Consider the following 20,906-nt stretch of genomic DNA (forward strand, 5'->3'; position numbering starts at 1 on the left):
CCTGGAGCCTGCCACTACTCCGCAGTTCCAGGGCAGAGGGCCTTACTTCTGGCCATTTGTCCTGAGACCTTGCACCTCAGCCCAACCCTGTCAGGCCTACTGCTACTTCCAGATACCACAGCATGAGAGTAGATGAGGCCTTGCCCTCAGAACTTGGGAAAGGTCCTGCTAACTCTCCTCTGGGGGACTTTAGGGACCTGGATTGGAGGCCAGTGACAGGAAGGGCCTGAATGAAAGCCATGGGAGCTGCAGGAGCAAGATACAGTGATATTTGGCAGCTGGAGCAGGCCAGGGAATTGGGAAGGGTCCTTCTGTCCATTCTCTCGCCAGGTCCTGCCCCCCAGTCCTACTCTGCTCCATGGCCTTGCTTACTGGGCTGGCCTTGCAGTAACTCCATTCTCCTGGAGTGTCTTGAACATGTGGAAGAAGGTGGTCCTCATGGCCTAGGGGCAGATGTGGTCCATTCTCTTGAGGTGTCTTAGGTAAAAGAAAGTAGTCCTCATTGCCTGGGGACATCAGTCATGGTGAGGTCACTGGTGGGGATGGCATCTAATATCTCCACCTTGAATGTCCCTGAGATACAGAGCTTCCTTTTAGGGTGCCTGGGTGGCTCAGTCGGTTAAGTGTCTGACTTCAGCTCAGGTCATGATCTCACGGTTTGTGAGTTTGAGCCCCATGTCAGGCTCTATGCTATCAGCTCAGAGACTGGAGCCTGCTTCGGATTCTGTGTCTCCTTCTCTCTCTGCCCCTCCCCAACTTGTGCTCTGTCTCTCTGTCTCTCAAAAATAAATAAATGTAAAAAAAAATTAAGAGCTTCCTTTTGGGGTCACAGAAGGAGGAGAAGGTGGAGTATACCACAGAAATGATGGGCACGTAGACCTGAATTGCCAGGTAAAAGGCATCTTTCTTGAAAGATTGTCCTTCTGCATGTCCTCAGGGTGGATCCACATTCTGAGGTACTCTATGACCATGGGCTGGCCTATGTCAGACATCAGAGTCATGGTTTGTCCTGGAGCATTGCCAGTTGATGAAGATGTCCCCAAGACACATGATCAGGCCTATGGGCCCCATGAAGAGAATGCCTGCTTGGTGATCTACATGCAACACTTGTGGAGAGCCTCCAAGAGGCCTATCATGTTCAGGACACTCTGGTGGTTAAAAAATGATAACTCAGAGTTGGCCCACTTCCACCTTCTAGTGGCCCTCTGTCTCAAAGTGAAGGGTTCTATATGTACTTGAAGAGCTGGACAAAGCAACTGATGATATTCATGTTCTCCACCATCTGACTGCTGTGGTGTAATAAGCAGATGACCCTGGCCATACTGGAGACCGTGAGGCAGAGCACACAGTACAAGGGGATCTTGGTTTAGAACTTGGCCATGTGGCTCAGCTGTATGAGCAGCAGCAGCAGCAGCAGGAGAATGGTGGTCAGCCACGGCAAGAGCTCCATGACCAGGGCATCACTGGGACCACTCACCTGCAGGAGTGCCCTGTGGACCCAATTGTGCTGGCCTTGAGCCCCCTCCTTGGACTCCAACCCAGAAAGAGCTCTTTATATGACCCCCATCAGGGGTCTAGCCCAATCTGTACAGGGAAGGGACCAAAGGAATTTTAAAGCAGAGGAAGTAAATTCTCTTTGAGAGTAAAATGAATTTGGTTCCAATGTCATGTTTCTGTACTCCAGTGTTTACCAGGTGGCCCCTTCCTACTTTGCTCCCACCAGCTGACCACTGGCTTCTGTCTGCTAAGTTGGAACTTCAGTATAAACCTATTCTCAGGAAAGGTCTCTACATAGGGCCTTTTGCCTCTTTCCATTTAGTGAACACAGGTTTGGAGCCACCACTTGTCCTGGCTGCTGCTCTTTATTTATTAGATTGTAATTTGTTGAGGTGAAGACCATCTCTTTCATATTATTCCATATTACATTGCTTTCTACAGTATTTAATATCCCTTTCATGCTATACAGTGACTTGTAAATAACAGGCATTTAAAACTGTTGAGGGAATACAGTCCCTTCCTAAATTGTAACTTGGCTCTGAGAATTTTTATGCCTGCCACTGCTCAAGGTCCTGCTATATTGATCATTTATCTCATGCCCATGGATTCACAGGACACAACTTAACAGGAAATAGCAATTATTCAAAGTTTCCATTGCATACATTCCACTTCTGCGGCAGAAAACAGACTTTTGAAAGTAAAGTAATGAATCAGGAAGTTATTGTCAAAAAGGATACAAAAATTCCCTGGGGTAACTGGAATGTTGATATATCTGGCCTAATCAATTCCACATTTTACATCTATATTACTACAGAATGCGAATTAATCTTCAAAGAAAGTACCATCAAAGAAATAATAATTTTCTTAGTGTAAATATTCCCCACTCAGTAAGATAAATGAAAATAAATTCACTTCCACAGTGTTTGAAATAGAAGTTATAGGTACTGACAAAAATAAATAAATTTAATAACATGTGGTTTTTGCACAATTATTATGTTCCAGGCTCTGTGCTAACCTGTAGGGAGACAATGATGAGCCAAACAGACATGGTGCCAACTTTCCAGTTAACTGCATTTTTAATATAAATGAGATAGAGAAATTCAATTAGTTGATCTTTATATATTTATGATATATCTTTACTATAAGTTAGCCTGCAAATTGTGGCTTAATTTCACTAAGAAAAATTAGTCTGAGAAATCCTGATACATTTGAAGGAGATACAAGTGGTAACACTAGACCAGTAGGCTACACAACTGGATAAAACTAATTAGTGCCTAATTGCAAGCAGCTTACAATCACCCCCCTTTTTTTCCTGTTTACATTGTGTTCTTCAAATTATGACTGTCTTTGAAGTTAATGTTTAAAGGGTTTTTCCTGCCTGTGGAATTGGTTGATAGTCTTATTATTCCATGGATTCTTCTTGGTGAACATATGGCTAGAGAAATACAGGAGGTCAAGGGCAGACTGCCCATGGCCAGTAAGTTCAAGTTGTGATTCCATCTGGAATCCATCAATTCTGAAATGCCAGAGGACTACACATGCTGTGGGAGTGTTTCAGATAATCTTTAGGGGATGAGGGGAAAAAGGAACACTTCTTTCTCTTTGGAATTTATTGAATACCTACATTTATTCAGTCCCACTTTCTGAAAATAAAATGTTTCTTATGCTTAGCTCATGTTGACCTAGGATTGCTGCAAAGATTCAGCAGCTCTTGGGATTTATGTCTAAACATGGTGCCTCCCGATAAAGTCTAACAGAATTGGCCTGGCATCTCTCCCAGCAAGAATTCCACTGGTAGGCTCTGTAGTTCAGGTATCAAAGTGAAAATAAATGTCAGTTACTCAAACCAGGATGCAGAGGGCTAAGAGGTCATTTCTCAAATAAAGCCTGGACATAGGGTGCTGCTCAGGGTCACGAAATCAGTCTGTGTGCATACACACAGATGGGATGACATCATCTCAAAGAAGGTGAGAAATTTGCCATTGTCCTGGAAAGAATATTTCTGCTGACAATAAGAAAATCAGAAAGGAAATGAACAAACATGGAAGCAAAATTAGATTTCTGCCAAATAACAGTTGAATAAAGATGGTCAGAATGATTCAGCCTTCACTTGATTAGGTTAAATAAGGCTGTAATAGACCTCACTATAATTATTTCAACTGTTAGAATTTTTAATTTTCCAGAAAAACAGCTCCTCTTGTTTTAATAAAGTGGCTTTAATGGAGCAGAACAAGCTTAAAAGCCTTAGTTCAACTCTATCAAAGTCTAGAGTCAAATTTTAGGCTTTGGGGGGAAGTAATCCATTCTTAGTTGGTTTTCAATCTTATTTCACCACCACAATAATCACCATTATCATCACCATTATCACCATCATCATCACCACCACCACCATCAACCACCAACATCATCACCATAAATAACAACTTGCTTTTCATTAGCCAAAACAATGGAAACATGGTGCTCTATTAGTATTAAGGCATTAATCCATTCTTTATATTTTAGTTATAAAAAAAGCAAAATAGGTGAGTTTTTACAATTTCTCACCAATGATTTAAAGAGATACACATAGATTATGATACTAAAAATAAAAAAATAAATACTGATTTAAGACTTAGGTGTCTTAGCACACTCTAAATGGTAAGGCTAGCAAAATGAATTGAAAATAGCTATTGTTCTGCCTGCAAAGGCTGTGGAAGATAAAATCTTGCCTAACTCTTGCAAATCTCCAATGTCAACCTCACACTCTCAAGACATATTTCCTGTTGGTGGTCAGCTGGATCTGACTTGTTGCTGTTTTGCCTCTGATAGGACATTCTCAAAGAAAAGATCTAAAAGACTTTCTCTTCAAGGTGATTTAATTATCACCAATAAATTAATCAGATGATGGAAATGCTTTGAATTATCTAAGCAACAATTTAAAATATTTTCACCACTGGCACGTGTAGATTACCTGGGCAAATTTCTTTGTGTTTCATCCTTTCACACAACAAACATTTATTGAGTACCTATAATTTAGACACTTTATAACCACACAGAACTCACAGAATACTGGATACAAATCCAAATTATGTACAATGAGGTACTAAATCTCCTTTTGGTAGTCAGCTCTTCAAATAGGAAGGTTAGCAAAATTATTGAGTGCCTGTTACATGGTAGGTATCTAACTCTAGGCCTATCATTTATTTTCCACAATAACTCTATGAAGTGTCACAGCCATTCTACAGATAAAGCACCTAACAAGCTTCAACATGGTTAAGTAATCTACGTGTCTGGTCTATGCCTTAGTGGGGATAATAAGGCACAGTGTTATTGCAGATTAGTTAAATTAACATACATAAAACACTTAAAGCAATTGCTGGTGCACAGTAGGCACTATGTAATTTTTGCTATTATCAATATTCCATTATACAGTAAAGTATGACGGAGAGAGATCAAATAAGTGACATAGCATTTAAAATAGGTGTGTCTATATATATTATCTAGGCATTTACATATGAAACTTGATCACAATTCTCATGCTTGCATGTTCTATTTAGATCACAAATCCCACTAATAAATAATATGAAATATACCTTGTTTGATTCTTCTGTTCTAGATACTCAAAATTTGTTAGACATTTCAATAAAAATAGATAAATCTAGTTTTTCCACATTTTGCTGATTTAAAAAGACCCACGCTAATACCTACGTCACCTGGCACTTGTTAAAAAGGGGATGTGATGATGTAATGAGCATATGGTTATGATAATATCAATTTCATACTGAGTGAAGTAATTCTGGTCATTAGGGTTTAACTTCATCCATCATCTTGAGAAATATTTCCTTTTTTTACTGCAACATTCTCTCTGGTGACGTGAACTAATTAGTGACAGACATCCACCCTTTCCTGACACCATAGAAAAAAAATTAATACTTCTAATGTTCATACAGACATAACATGGCAAAAAAAAAGGAAGCCTTGTCTGGCCCTTTGACTTCCATGTGGCAGCATGTGATTATGGAAGAAACGTCAGCTCTCCATGGAATATACTCAACAATTTAACCAGGATTCCCTTGTTCATTGTCAGCTTTAAAAATCCTCCTCATAAAGGAGCAACTAATAAAATCAGTAGACTTATTTCTTGTCCCCAGAGAAACAGGATGATAGTGTGTTTTAAACAAAACTTTAAATTCATACTGTGTAATACATACCACACCATTTATTCTTTCACTCCTCAGCCTGTTCAGTACAAGCATTTGGAAATATAGCAGCCACTGTCACCTTAAAATGGATAAACTGCTTTAGCCTCTTTCAAAAAATTTTGCCAAACTTACTCACATGATATAATTTTTAATTATGGTAAACTAAACAATACTTAAAAAAATCTTTATAAATTTTTCATAAGATAACTATCAGACTTTGTTACAAAATAGGTTTTAAATGTAAGCAGTGATTTGCTGGCATGTGCTGGGAGGGGAAAAGAAAGTACTTATGTAATGAAATCGAACACTGTTGATGTGACCCAGATAAGCCATTGAAATTCACATGGAAACATGAAAGATAAAGTTAGTGACCCAAATCTTCCCTATAGTCTGTTACTATTACTTTGAGGTCCATTCAGCAATTAAGGAACACACACCTATTGGGTGCAATTGTGTTTTTCTCTTGGTGCAGGGAGCTGTGGTTAAAAGGCGGGGGGGGGGGGGCAGTAAAAAAGTACCTCAGTACATATAATATGATTGGGGAAAAATGATGGTAATTAAGTACAAAATTGTGTGTCACAAAAAGAAAGAAAGAAAGAGAAAGAAAGCAAAAAGTTCTACAGAAGCCTGACTATTCAGAAAGATGGTTTAGTTGATGGCCATACCACCTGAATCTCCTCTGATCTTAGAAGCTAAGCAGGGTCATACCTGGTTAGTACTTGGATGGGAGAAAGAAGGTGGTTTATGAGAGGAAGTTCACATCAAAGGTAGGATTTAGATAGGAAACATTAAAGTCAAAATAGCTCTTTGAGCTAGGTCATAGAATCTGAGTGAGAACCATGTAATCTGGAGATAGTCGGGATGCTTCTGTGACTCAAGCAATGGGCGTGGAATTGGGCAAATCATGGAAAGATAGAAGTAACAGAGCAGAGGTAGAGCCAAAGCAGCAGAAAACAGGAATCCACTGAAAGTATAATGGACATGGAGCCTGGTAGAGGAAACATTCACTGGCCACCAGAAAATCAGTTCTGGAGACTGAAGATGAAGACAGGCATAGTACCTAGCCACCCTTTGGAGAAATTCGATACCAAGAAAATTCAAAACTCATACAAACACTACAAACTGTCTGCCTGATACTGCTCTAAGAGATAACATTTAGCAGCATGAGTAATATTTCATGGCAGAAAATAATCTGGTAGTTTCTCTACTTTGAATTCATAATTAGAGGTGAAGTTTTAAGAACAAGTTCAAATATTTAGTTACCCATGTTAAAGAAACGGGCATAAAGGAAAAGACATAAGAATATCTGCTTCATTTAAAGTGAATAGTATCCATATATTGAAAGGAAACATTTTTCTTTTTTTTTCTCCATACATTGTTTTAGGAGGATAAAGGTTGAAGATAAAATGTTAAAAGTATTATGGAAGATGGGATGCCTGAGGGAGCTCAGTCATTTACGCATCCCACTTAGGCTCAGGTCATGATCTAGCTGCTAATGTTTGAGCCCCACCATCAGGCTCTGTGCTGACAGTTCAGAGCCTGGAGCCTGCTTCAGATTCTGTCTCCCTCTCTCTCTCTGCCCCTCCCCCTCTCACACTCTGTCTCTCTGTCTCTGTCTCTCTCTCTCTCTCTGTCTCTCTCTCAAAAATAAATAAACATAAAAAAGTTAAAAGTATTATGGAAGAGTCAGTGTGTGGATGGCTAATGATTGTCAATTTTATTCTGAGGTAATTAGGAAACCACAAAAAGGTTCTGAATGCATGGGCATTTAAGGGAGGGGCGCCTGAGTGGCTCAGTCTGTTGAGCATCCCACCTTACTCAGTTCATGATCTCACAGTTCGTGGGTTCAAGCACCACAGTTCATGGGTTCAAGAACCCTTGAACCCAGTTCGTGGGTTCAAGGTTCTTCTGTGCTAACAGCTGGAAGCCTGGAGCCTGCTTTGAATTCTGTGTTTCCCTCTCTCTCTCTGCCCCTCCCCTGTTCGTGCTCTGTCTCTTTCCCTCTCAAAAATAAATAAACATTAAAAAAAATTTTAAAGCAATCTTGGGGAAAATTCACCTAATTATACTATGAATTAAAGTGAGGGAACAAAATTTGAAGGAAGTCCAAGAAAAGAGGATTTTAGTAGTTTAGGTTTGTGACATCCAAAGGGGATGACATGCAAAGTTACCAGGGAAATAAGGAAGGGAGTGATTTGAGAGACACTGACAAACTGAACTAACTATGCGTAGGGAAAGTGGGAAGCACCTGGGCCTAAACATATCATTATACCTGGGATAATTCCATCTGAACTCTAAATTTCACATTAGCTCATTCACACTGATCCCTATTAGCATTGCCAAGCATCCACTGATTCCAGCATCGGCCCACAGAAAATATGGCCCAATACATCCATAAATAAAAAGAGAATTGGAAATTCAATTTTAAAAATTGATACACTGTGTTTGTGTGGTCTGAGGAAGGAGCACACAAAGTGAAAGCGAGAAAGAGGAGGGCATGATTCCTTGAAATAGATCCCAAGTGCCCGGACTCCTGGTCTAGTGCTTTCATTACCCCAGGAAGCAATGAGATTCACAGAATCAGGCAAGAAAGGATTTTTATCTCAGCAACTTTCAGTTTAAGAAGCAGGGTTATAAAGTTCTAGAAGCTTTCCTTAGCCTCCTCCAAAAGGATATGTGTCCAAAAGTCACCTAGTGGAGTAACCAATTGTAAATTGTTGTTTAAAAAGGCATTGAATTACATTTTGGTAAAAAAAAAAAAATGTGTTTTCAGGGCTGTCAATTAATCCCTGTGATGGAAGATTTCCAAGCTTCTAAGTGTTCCTAGTGATAATTTCATGTAATGAGGAATTAAGACTCTGATGAGAAGATACTCCATTAAGTAGTTTTCAGTATTAAGTTTCTGTTTTTTACTTGAGTTCTCACAATAAAATCTAAATAAATATCCTTATTTTGGAGATAGTTAAAAACCTACATTCAGCCTAACCACTTAATTGATTCGTATATTTGAAACATAATAGAACAGATTTACAACTGCTCCCCAAATACTTTTCTTCATTGTGGATGATACGTTGAATGATCTAACATCAAGCAATGCTAGATGAGAAACTGGAAAATAATTAGTATTTAATTACTGAACGTAATTTCTATTGAATTGTACAGACTGTAAAATGTATTTTACAGAGTCTCTGACTCTTCTAAATATCTGTGTTTCCTGTTGAAAAAGCTAACTTCAAAAAGTTACATAATGACTGTCATTGAGCCTGCTGAGAATTGTAATTAGTAGTTATGTCCTATCCCAACAGATGTGTACCTAGTGATTTAGCTCAATCAGTGTATTTAAAACATACTGACATTGTTTGAAAATGCATTACTTCCGCTTCTGATTAGGGAGGTAACTCCAGCTAGTTCTAGTGGTAACCAACTTTTAAGTATGAAGCTTGCACAATGAGTAACAGAATTTCACTAAGAGTGATTTACAATAGACAGATGTGCTTGTTCATTTAAATTTTCCTTAATTTTCAAATGAGTAGAAATGTTAATGGAATACATTTTCACATCTTTTAAGTTTTTCCATGCCTACTAGAAAGTTCCCATAAAAATGGCCAGGGATTCCTTCCAAAGAGCGAGAGCACAGGATGAAAACTAAAAGCCAACGAATCAGCCAAACAAAAACAGAAATCAACTGCCTGAACAAAGAGGCAAAGGCCACTGAAATCCCAAAGATAATGGAATCAAGTGCATATTTCCAAATGGTATCTCATCAATGTAAATATGAAGACCTGGCTATAACTTTTCCAAAATGGCAGAATTATTCCTGAATGACAATAATTCCAATGAATTATGAGAGTCCTTAATATACACAGCAGCTGCCATAAATTTCCAAAGACTTCTGCTCTTGCTATTTCTGCTTTTCTTTTTTCTCTGGAAAATACTACAGTTGTGCTATCCAATTCGGTAGCCACTAGCCAAATGTCTATTTAAATTCACATTTAAATTATCTAAAACTAGATCAAATTTCAGAACAAGTTCCTTAAGGAGCATTAGCCATATTTCAAGTGCTCAAGTGCCACATACAGTTAGTAGCTACCACACAGAGCATCACAGATATACTTCTATCATTGCTATTAGACAGTGCTGGACTAGAGAGAAGGTCTGTTAAATCTGAGAGGTCATTTATTCATTGATTTACCAGTAGGTGGTGCATTAGCAATAAAACACATAGGCAAGGACTAAATCTTGACAGTTATAGCTGGATTTGCAAAAAATCCCATACCCAAACACCAATATGGTTAGGAAATACAGTTAATAAGAGAAGGGCAATAATTTCAGAGATAGGCAGTGATAAATTTAGGCTAAATTCTATTTAGTGAAAAAATACTAATGGCAAAACACATGAAGATTTATTAAAAATTTACAATTTTTATTTCCCAATGTAAAATATAAGGATATATATATGTAGCAAATGTTTGCTCCTTTGGTATCTATTTGAATTCCTAGTATAAAATTCCTCATATAAAATTATACTAATTCCTAGTATAAAATTATTTATGCATTAACATTGTTTCCATATAATACTATATTTTTTCTTTCCTTAACATTTCAGGAGCTTCTTTGGGTGATTAGTCAAAACAGATTAAGACAATAAATATGATTGATAAGAAGGTTAGAATTTTTAAAGTCTATTCTTTCTTACTTAGAAAATCTTCAATTAAATGATGACCAGCATTGACTATTGCATTACCTTTTCTTTACTGGGCTCTCTTTATAACAATTTTCCAAAATCACAGAATTTCCAAATAGAAGAAAGTCCATTCTCATTTGACTTGGGGAAAAAAGGGTCAATCATAATTAGCATTATTACTTCATAGCATAGTAGAAAAATACTATTAAAGCTTTACATATATGTACATGTATCTTCTGATCCAGACACAATTATGGCAAGGATATCTTTTGACTATCAAAAGTTGACAATGTAATATTATTCAGTGCTAAAAAGAAATGAGCTATCAAGCTATGAAAAAGACATGGAGGAACCTTAAATGCATATTACTAAGTGAAACAAGCCAATCTGAAAAGGATACGTACTGTATGTGTCAAACTGTAAGACATTTTTGAAAAGGCCAAACTATGGAGACAATAAAAAGATAAGTGGTTTTCTAGTGGTTGGGAGGGTGAAAAGGAGAGATGAATAGAGCACAGAGGTTTTTAACAGCAGTGCCAATAAACACTCTGCATGGTACTATAATGATGGATAAATACCATTATAAATTGGTCCAGACCCACGGAATGTACAATTTCAAGAGTAAGCCCTAATGTAAACTACAGACTCTGGGTGATTATGAAGTGTCAGTGCAAGTTCATCAATCCTAACAAATGTACCACTCTGGTGGGGGATGGTGATAATGGCAAAGGGCAGAGAGTATATGAACCATCTCTGTAACTTCCTCTCAGTTTTGCTGTGAACCTAAAACTACTCTAAAATAATAGGGTTTTTTTTTTCAAAAAAAGGGTTATGGTACTCAAAAAAGGATAATTTTATAAAGTATGCAACACTTATAGGATCAAAAGTACATAAAAGTAGATCTACATAGCACTTCTAGCAGGAAAGACTTAAAAATCTGGCAGTTACTTTATGTTGCTAGACAAATTCATTTGTTACCTTAGTTATCTTATCAGGGAAGTGACCCACAATGTGATTGCAAAAACACTTAGCCTTGCAGTCCAATCTGAGGTTCAGAACCTCCCATCCTTCCAGTTGTCACTTCCTGACTCCCACACTCTCCTTCCCCAACTTCATCATGACCCAAACTCCTCTGACCCTTCTGATTTATTCCAATCTATCAGACGATGCCTTTAACCTTCTCTTCTTTCTTTATCCAGCCTAAACTCCACAGAGCTATCACTGCAACCACTTTTTCTCCCCCGGGTACCTTGTTTTTATTGTTTGCTGAGCCAACATCACAAAGTCACAAACCTGAATGATTTTTCCACTTGTATATGAAAAGGATCCTGAAAACAGCAGGAAAAAGAAAATCACACCATCCTAGGGACAGATCTCCCTCTTCAGCTGGACCCTCTACTCTCAGCATGCCCACACTGCTGTGTCTTCATTCTTCTGTGACTTTACACATGTAATTTTCTCCATCTAGAAAGGCTTTCCTGATTTCTACCTGGGTAATGCTGACTTATATTCCAGTGGATACCTCAGGTACCATCTCCTGTGTGAAGCCTTTCTCAACATTCACTCATCACTAAGAATTAAAGACTCCTAGGTATAATACCCTGGTGAAATTCTTACCACACTGTGTTATAAATATTCATTTAATTTACTTATTCCCTTTCTTATATTATAAACTTATTGAGGGGAAGGATGCTGTTCTATCTTCATTTATACCCTCAGCAAAGAGCACAATATCTGACACTTAAAGTTTTGGTGAATACATGAAGGAAGGAAGGAAGGAAGGAAGGAAGGAAGGAAGGAAGGAAGGAAGGAAGGAAGGAAGGAAGGAAGGAATAATGAATATATAAACAAATAAGACACCAGCCCTGATCTTTGGCAGACCTGTGTTTTTAGTCAAGACACTTCATGTGTTTCAGTATTTGTTTTAGTACTATGAAAAAGTATACTGATAACACTATTATTCAGATAGTGCTGTAGGAAACAGCATAAATGAAGATTCTATCATTTATCATTTAAATATCATTTAAAATGATTATCAGTTTAGCACTATCAATAACCAAATGCTCCTAATGTATACCTTTCTGCAGATCCAGCAATAAGTACTAAGAATTAATTCAACTTTTATTCATAATAGTCAAATATCATATCCCTTTCCTCATAAATAAAAATAGTAAGTTACTATGTTTTTTCCTGTATTACAAATATCTAATCTGTAGGAACAGAATTTATTTTTAATTAGATAATGAATTTATAAAATAATAAACATTAATCAATGTTCAGAAAGAATATAACTCAAATAATTTTTTAGTACATCTTATGATGGAAATATTTTTCGGACTTGCCTTACCTAAACACTCTATTTTGTTTTTTTTTTTTAATTCCCCAATTAACATTTATTAACCACTCTCTACATCCCAGGCACTGTACTAAATGAATATACTCTAGCTCATTTTCTTTACTGTCCAATACCATCTAATATTATCCTAACATTTCTCTTCACGGTCTCTGGGCCCCTGAAAAATCTCTCTTGGACTAAAAGATAAATAAAAATTAAAAAAAAGGAAATATGAACTCTACTTCTCATTCAGACTTCCCACAGACAGGATGCAACACTATGCACTAAATATTGTGTCAGGCACTAAAGACACCAAACTGAAGAAAATTGGACCCTGCCATCATGGAACTTACGGTTTAATCGTCTTACATTCTCTCTGTGTGCTTGTTTTGGAGCATATTTATGGTTGTTTCTCTCCCCTGACCTGCTCCTTAGCTACTCTACCAGAACTTGGGTCAAAAGATTTACCAAACTGTTGTGATCTACCTGGCCTACTGTATAAGGCACCAGAGAAGGAAGGAGCAACGGAGGGATAGGGAATTAAAATCAAGCAGTGATTTCTCTAAATCATCGTTACACACAATGCTGGAGATTTCCAGAGATTCTTAACCTATGCCACAGAAACCTGAGGACATCTGTAACTTTCCTATTGAAAAAAATTTAGGGGGGTACATGGGTAGCTTAGTTGGTTAAGCATCCCACTCTTGATCTCAGCTCAGGTGTTGATCTCAGGGTAATGAGTTTAAGCCCCATGTGGGGCTCCACATTGAGCATGGAGCCTACTTTTAAAAAAATTCACTGCTACATATTCAATGCAATCCCAAGCAAAATTGCACCAGCATTCTTCTTGAAACTAGAACAAGCAATCCTAAAATTCATATGGAACCACAAAAGGCCCCGAATAGCCAAAGTAATTTTGAAGAAGAAGACCAAAGCAGGAGGCATCACAATCCCAGACTTTAGCCTCTACTACAAAGCTGTCATCATCAAGACAGCATGGTATTGGCATAAAAACAGACACATAGACCAATGGAATAGAATAGAAACCCCAGAACTAGACCCACAAACGTATGGCCAACTCATCTTTGACAAAGCGGGAAAGAACACCCAATGGAAAAAAGACAGTCTCTTTAACAAATGGTGCTGGGAGAACTGGACAGCAACATGCAGAAGGTTGAAACTAGACCACTTTCTCACACCATTCACAAAAATAAACTCAAAATGGATAAAGGACCTGAATGTGAGACAGGAAACCATCAAAACCTTAGAGGAGAAAGCAGGAAAAGACCTCTCTGACCTCAGCCGTAGCAATCTCTTACTCGGCACATCCCCAAAGGCTAGGGAATTAAAAGCAAAAGTGAATTACTGGGACCTTATGAAGATAAAAAGCTTCTGCACAGCAAAGGAAACAACCAACAAAACTAAAAGGCAACCAACGGAATGGGAAAAGATATTTGCAAATGACACATCGGACAAAGGGCTAGTATCCAAAATCTATAAAGAGCTCATCAAACTCCACACCCGAAAAACAAATAACCCAGTGAAGAAATGGGCAGAAAACATGAGTAGACACTTCTCTAAAAAAGACATCCGGATGGCCAACAGGCACATGAAAAGATGTTCAACGTCGCTCCTTATCAGGGAAATACAAATCAAAACCACACTCAGATATCACCTCATGCCAGTCAGAGTGGCCAAAATGAAGAAATCAGGAGACTATAGATGCTGGAGAGGATGTGGAGAAATGGGAACCCTCTTGCACTGTTGGTGGGAATGCAAATTGGTGCAGCCGCTCTGGAAAGCAGTGTGGAGGTTCCTCAGAAAATTAAAAATAGACCTACCCTATGACCCAGCAATAGCACTGCTAGGAATTTATCCAAGGGATACAGGAGTACTGATGCATAGGGGCACTTGTACCCCAATGTTTATAGCAGCACTCTCAACAATAGCCAAATTATGGAAAGAGCCCAAATGTCCATCAACTGATGAGTGGATAAAGAAATTGTGGTTTATATACACAATGGAATACTACGTGGCAATGAGAAAGAATGAAATATGGCCTTTTGTAGCAACGTGGATGGAACTGGAGAGTGTGATGCTAAGTGAAATAAGCCATACAGAGAAAGACAGATACCATATGGTTTCACTCTTATGTGGATCCTGAGAAACTTAACAGAAACCCATGGGGGAGGGGAAGGAAACAACAACAAAAAAGAGGTTAGAGTGGGAGAGAGCCAAAGCATAAGAGACTGTTAAAAACTGAGAACAAACTGAGGGTTGATGGGGGGTGGGAGGGAGGGGAGGGTGGGTGATGGGTATTGAGGAGGGCACCTTTTGGGATGAGCACTGGGTGTTGTATGGAAACCAATTTGACAGTAAATTTCATATATTAAAAAATAAAAAAAATTAAAAAAAAAATTCACTGCTCTCACTTTTCTGTCCATACCCAAGAACCATTTATTTATATTATCTTTTTACACTTTCCTCTACCTGCCGGAACTTAAGGCCTGCTAATAGCCTGTGTAGGCATTTCTGTATTCAATGCAGAACAATGGAAAGACCCAGTTTAGATCTGGGCTGTGTCACTTGCTGGCTTTGTAACCTAGGGCAGGGCAAGCCACTAGGGATTACATAACCCCATCCTAAGTCAAGGAAGATGTATAATTTTATTGAGTAGAATTGCATTTTGTTATAAACAGAAGCTTGCCTGAAACCATGGAGTCATTAGAATACATTCATCAGATAAAGAAAGTGAACATTAAACTTTTCTCTTCATAAAGCTTACAGTCACCATAGAAAGAACCAGGAAAGCAAATATTTCTATGGGAAACTGCATTTTCCTTGGATATCAGTGCAGTGAATATCTGAATCAAAACTTCACTAGATTATTTTCCTTCAAACCTAAAGGCCTCCAACTTACTCCTTATTAGATTCATAGTACAGAAGGCAACAAAAGCCAGTATCTTAACAGAGCATGTTATTCATTTGTGCTGATTCATACTGGGACATCAAACAACCAAGGAAATGAATACAATTAACTTTTGACAGCAAGTAATGATTTGAGGTTTTCATTTTAAGTGTGTGGTTTCATCTTATCTAAATGAAATCCACAAAGATGCACTAGTATTTAAAACATACATATACATGTCTCAGATCAACTTCCAACAACAGAAGGCTTAACTAGCAAGACTTTAGTGTATCAAAATGTCTAAGAAAAGAGAAAAGCAAATAAAAAGCAGTTTTCATCATTCAATCATGGATATCGCATTCTATAAATCACAATTTATTTCTGTGAAAATCTTGCAAAGGGAAAAATTGAAGAGATTGTCATGGCTCTGTTACTGGGTTATTCAGTATAAGAAAACCCAACTTATCAACTGAAATTCTGCATTTATTCTTTTTGCTTGACCTTACTTTGTTGCAGAAAGGATTTAAAATGCTTATTCTATAATATAGTCCTAAAAAATTCCAGACCCTTAAGCTTTCAAGTATGAATTTTTGTACTGATAAAAGTTCTAATCTGACACTTTTGAGAGGCACTATTTCTTAATTTATTTTCTTATTTATTCCTTATTTTTACATTACCTCTTATTAACTTTCTTAATTATACCTTAATTATTTTAAATATAAAAGTGATAACACAAATTTATGGAATATTTAGCAAAGAAAGAAAACACATTACCCCAATCTCCCAATAAAATTAATATGAGCACTTTCAAAAAAAATTTAAAGCCTATTTACACAAAGTTTTTAAATAATGCATTCCTATTAAACACTTTTTTTAAGTACATAAAAGTATAAATAAGAAGGTCACTTATAGTTCCACTGTCCCCAAACAAGCAATGGTCAATCTCATATTCACATTTTTGTCTATATCAATCTAACTGGGTTTCCCCCCGACCCTTTCCCATCATAACTGTGGGTGGCTTCAATTTGTTTGTTTATATGTTTGACTAGCCGGATTTCTGAGTCTTATAAGCCCTGCTTGAGGAAATCCCCTTTTGGAAGAATTTCCTGTATATAATTATACCATTTTCCCCACAGTGAGGAATTCTCATAATGAAGGAAGCATATCAACCTATTCACATTCTCTCATGCTCATTATGTGACTGATTCAAACAACCACAGTTTCTACGATCAGTGTTTCTTCTCAAGGCTCTTCTGGTAGAATGATAATGAGCCTAATGTCACTAAGGGAAATGAGAATGATGGAAAAGAGCCACTAGGACACTTGCTTCTGCCAAGGCTGGACTCAAAATTCCACGATACTGCCAAAACTGAGGTCTTTGAAGTGTCCATGGTCTAAGGAAGAGTTAAAGTCCCACTGGGAACATTGGAATGGCTTATTCTAGGATGGGGAAAAGAATAATCTGATTTTATCTGCTTTTCTGCTTCTCCCTTAGAGAGTAAAGAATATCTTCCCAAATGAGAGAACATATTCAGACCCTAAGAACCAAACTATGACAAACAGTCATTGCAATTATTTTCTAGCCTTTAGCACATCTGAGAAGTCTGACACCAGTCTGATTTTATCCCTCCATTTACAACATATTGGGTCAGTCTGAATGTATGCTTGTGGAGTTTTTTCCCTTGTACTAATAATTTCAAATTTCAGCCAGGATGTGTCTAGATGAAATTCTCTCTTCATTGACCTCGCTTGATTTGCTTACCCAGGACATTTTTTTTTTCTTCTCTAGGATAATTTTCTTCAATTATATCTTTTTCTATTTCTTTAGTGTCACTTGTCTTTGTTATATAAATATATATGCTATATACATACATAGCTTTAAGTTCCAAGTTCCAGTCTCTGTTTTTTATTTCTACTTGAAAAACAACAACATATTACTCACTCATAGTTTTTTTCCTCAACATTCTGAAAGAACTTCTCAAGTTTGTGCACCACATCCCTGATTTTATTTTTATGTAGTATAAATTCTGTTTTTTAGTGCCTCTGATTCAAATTTGCATTATAATATTGCATTTTAACATCAAATCCTTTCTTATTTCTTCCATCACACTTGTTGTTGATCTTTCACATCAGCTACTTCTTCTTCTATCATTCTATACTACTGCTCAAAGGAGGATAGGTCTTTTATAAAGACATTGGTGACACTAAACATTTTTTTCCCAGTCTCTAGAATGAACTGCTTTCAAAAGCATCCATTTCTTTCAAGGCTATCCCCCCTTGTTGTGTTCCTCAGTATTTTTTCCTTAGGTCCAGTGCTTTATTTTTTTTCCTATTTTGTTTCGATAATTTTCTGTTTATTCACACTCAAATCAGGTGACATCAAATCCAGACCCAGTGTCTGTCAACAAAGTGTTTTTTTTTGGGGGGGATGTATTGATGTTTATTTAGGCATTAAAAATATCATCCTGTACAAAAATCACTTAAAAATCACTTAAAAGACATCAAAACAGGGAGGGCTGTGTTGCAACTTATCCTAGAAAAATAGCAGAAAATGGTATACATTAAGATATTGAGATCACATTTTATAAGCAATACCAAATACCCCAAAAGTAGTTTCCATACATTTAATGTAAGTGCTAATTTTGGTAGATTATTTTATTACCAAAACACACAACTATTTCTACCTAAGATACACATCAAATACTTAAAAATAGTGTATAACTCTTTTTTACATAGAGGAAAGCTGAAAATAATATTGCCCAGTGATGATGCCTCACACTGCTACAAACTTCTTATTTTTCTGAATAGTGTATCCAAATTATATTAGTAGCAGTATAAAAATAGGTAATTTTTCTTGCCAGATCATACTCTAATTATCTTCTATAATATATAAATAATATTCTTTGTAAAAGTTAAGGTAATGATTTGCCATTTGTATCAATAAGACAGAAATATAATGACCAAAGTGTCAGAATAGTGTGTACACATTCAGGTATTTCAGTTCCAAAGAGTTTTGGAAAGTGTTTGGATGGACCTAGCTTATTTGGCTACTGTTGTTCTAGTTGAACTGCCTTTGCAGTTCAGACTAACTAACTGAGTTAGTCTGATGTCTAACTAACTAACTGAGTTAGTCTGATGTGCACAGCTCCTTGCCCGATTCTCATCTATGATGCTTTCCTGGCTGAGACTGGGATGCTGCCCTCTGCTAACAACTGTCTCTAAAATTGCTAGTTGACACCCCTATCAATGTTTCTCATTTCCAAATATTTTCATTTGGAGAGAAACATATATCCTAGGTTACAGTTCTCTACGAGAGTCCAGGTTGCTTGTCTACTTCCAGTTCTACTGTTTTCCTTACTGGATGGTTATCGCTATCAATATGTGTGAGGCAATACCATTATGGCTTCCTAAAGAGTAACATTCTCTTTTTCAGAAAGTATGAGACAGAAGGACAAAGATGCATCCACTCAGCTTTCATGTGAACATAAAAAAGATGCACCATTGATTGAGATTTTCATTATACTGACCTTAAAATATAATGATTACATATGCATACTTACATATACATATGTATATAAATAAAAATCTTTATTACATATATTTATAAATATATATTTATTATAAATAAATCTTTATTATGTATGTGTGTGTATATATATGTCTGTGTGTGTGTGGGTGTGTGTGTGTGTATATATATATATATATATATATATATATATATATATACTGTGTATACACACACACACACCCACACACACACACACACACAGACATATATATAAAATTCATCCCCAAATTTTTACTACTGTTAATTGCCACTGGGTTTTGGTATTTTTTAGTTTTGTCTTTTTGAGGTCCTTATTGATATTTTACTGTTACATGAGGAGAGATTGCAGCAGCCACAGATATGCGATTTTAAACCAGAAAATTTGTGCCTGGGATAATTCTTTATCCATGGAAGTTTGAGAATCACTGGTGTAATCAACTAAATAGGATGCTAATACATTGAAAAGTTAACCTGAGGAAACTAGGAAGGTTCTGATTTTAGTTTACAATCCTATTCTAAGGGACTTCAAGTGAAGAACCAAGATCAAATTTTCCAAAGTCCATTAGCATTTTGTTCTATCTGAAACAATCAGTTTAGTAAAGAACAGTTTCAAAATTCTGGTAACTCAGGTTACCACTTGGATTGACTCAAATGATTTAGGCTGTCTACCATGTGGAAATACAGTGAACCATCTACAAAAGCAATGTTTCCCTAGAGGTTTCACCAGATCCACTAACAAAAGAGAGTACATTCAGACTACAGAACAGGTCTTAAATACAAGCGAGAAAACTAGAATCAGATGACCAATTTGCTAATTCTCATAGTAGTTTTACTTTTCTGCTTCTAATAACACTCTAAGTGCTAGCCTTGAGTCTCAATGGTCATTTTCTTAGATAATCTTGTTAAAAACATCATCTGAGAGTGTTACTTCAGGCATGTCAAAAAGTTGTTTCTGATGTCATAACCAGATAGCCAGACACAATCCTGATGCAATCAGTCTCCCACATCGAGGATTTGAAATGAAATATTCTGTTGAGGTGGTAACTAAATCTTTCAGATTAACAGTGTAAAACTGGCAATAGTAATTTGCTCATTACATTAAGGCTCTCAGCTGGTACAGACTTTAGAAGCTAAATATGATTCTATTGAAAGAGATTCACTGGAACAGATTCTGACCTTCATTTGATTGTCCTGAATGATATATATATATAGTTGGTAGCCATTAAACCACATTGTTAACACACTGTTTTCAGCTACCTAACATTTTGTGTCTAAAGGCATAATTAAAGATTGGCTTACCCTTAGTTTATTATCTTGTGTGTATAAGATAAATAAGATAAAAAAAAACTCTGCTAATATTTAATAAAATTTCACCAAGATGAGAAACATCTTAAATCTTACTTTAAAAAGATATAAGCAAATTAGTTACATCGGAAATAATGTAATACTCAACTCGGGAAAGACTTTTAACCAATCATTACAACAATTAGAATTTTTAAGTCCACATGATAGACTTGGGAATTTAAAACTATTAAATCATCCAGAGACAATTTCTATTTACATTTTCTTAAAATAAAGGTCTCCAACTCTAGGACTGGTTGGTTGTGTTTGTCTTAAAATGTCACCTATTTGTTAGTGATGTTTTAGTTTCCAGTTTGGTTAGCTTTAGGCCACCTAAGATCCATAAGGGCTCTATCATTCAAAATAGTAATTGTTTGGGTAGATATTGTTATTGTCATAGCCAACCTAAGGGA

General features: G+C 36.7%; 1 protein-coding gene across 2 annotated transcripts in view; it reads right to left on the reverse strand.

The window, feature by feature from the left end:
- Positions 1–20,906, reverse strand: part of HMCN1 (hemicentin 1) — a 481,286-nt gene that overhangs the window by 258,010 nt on the left and 202,370 nt on the right. The window lies entirely within an intron of this gene.

The sequence above is a fragment of the Neofelis nebulosa genome, chromosome 15 (genome assembly GCF_028018385.1).
Source record: "Neofelis nebulosa isolate mNeoNeb1 chromosome 15, mNeoNeb1.pri, whole genome shotgun sequence".
In the NCBI taxonomy this organism is placed as follows: Eukaryota; Metazoa; Chordata; class Mammalia; order Carnivora; family Felidae; genus Neofelis; species Neofelis nebulosa.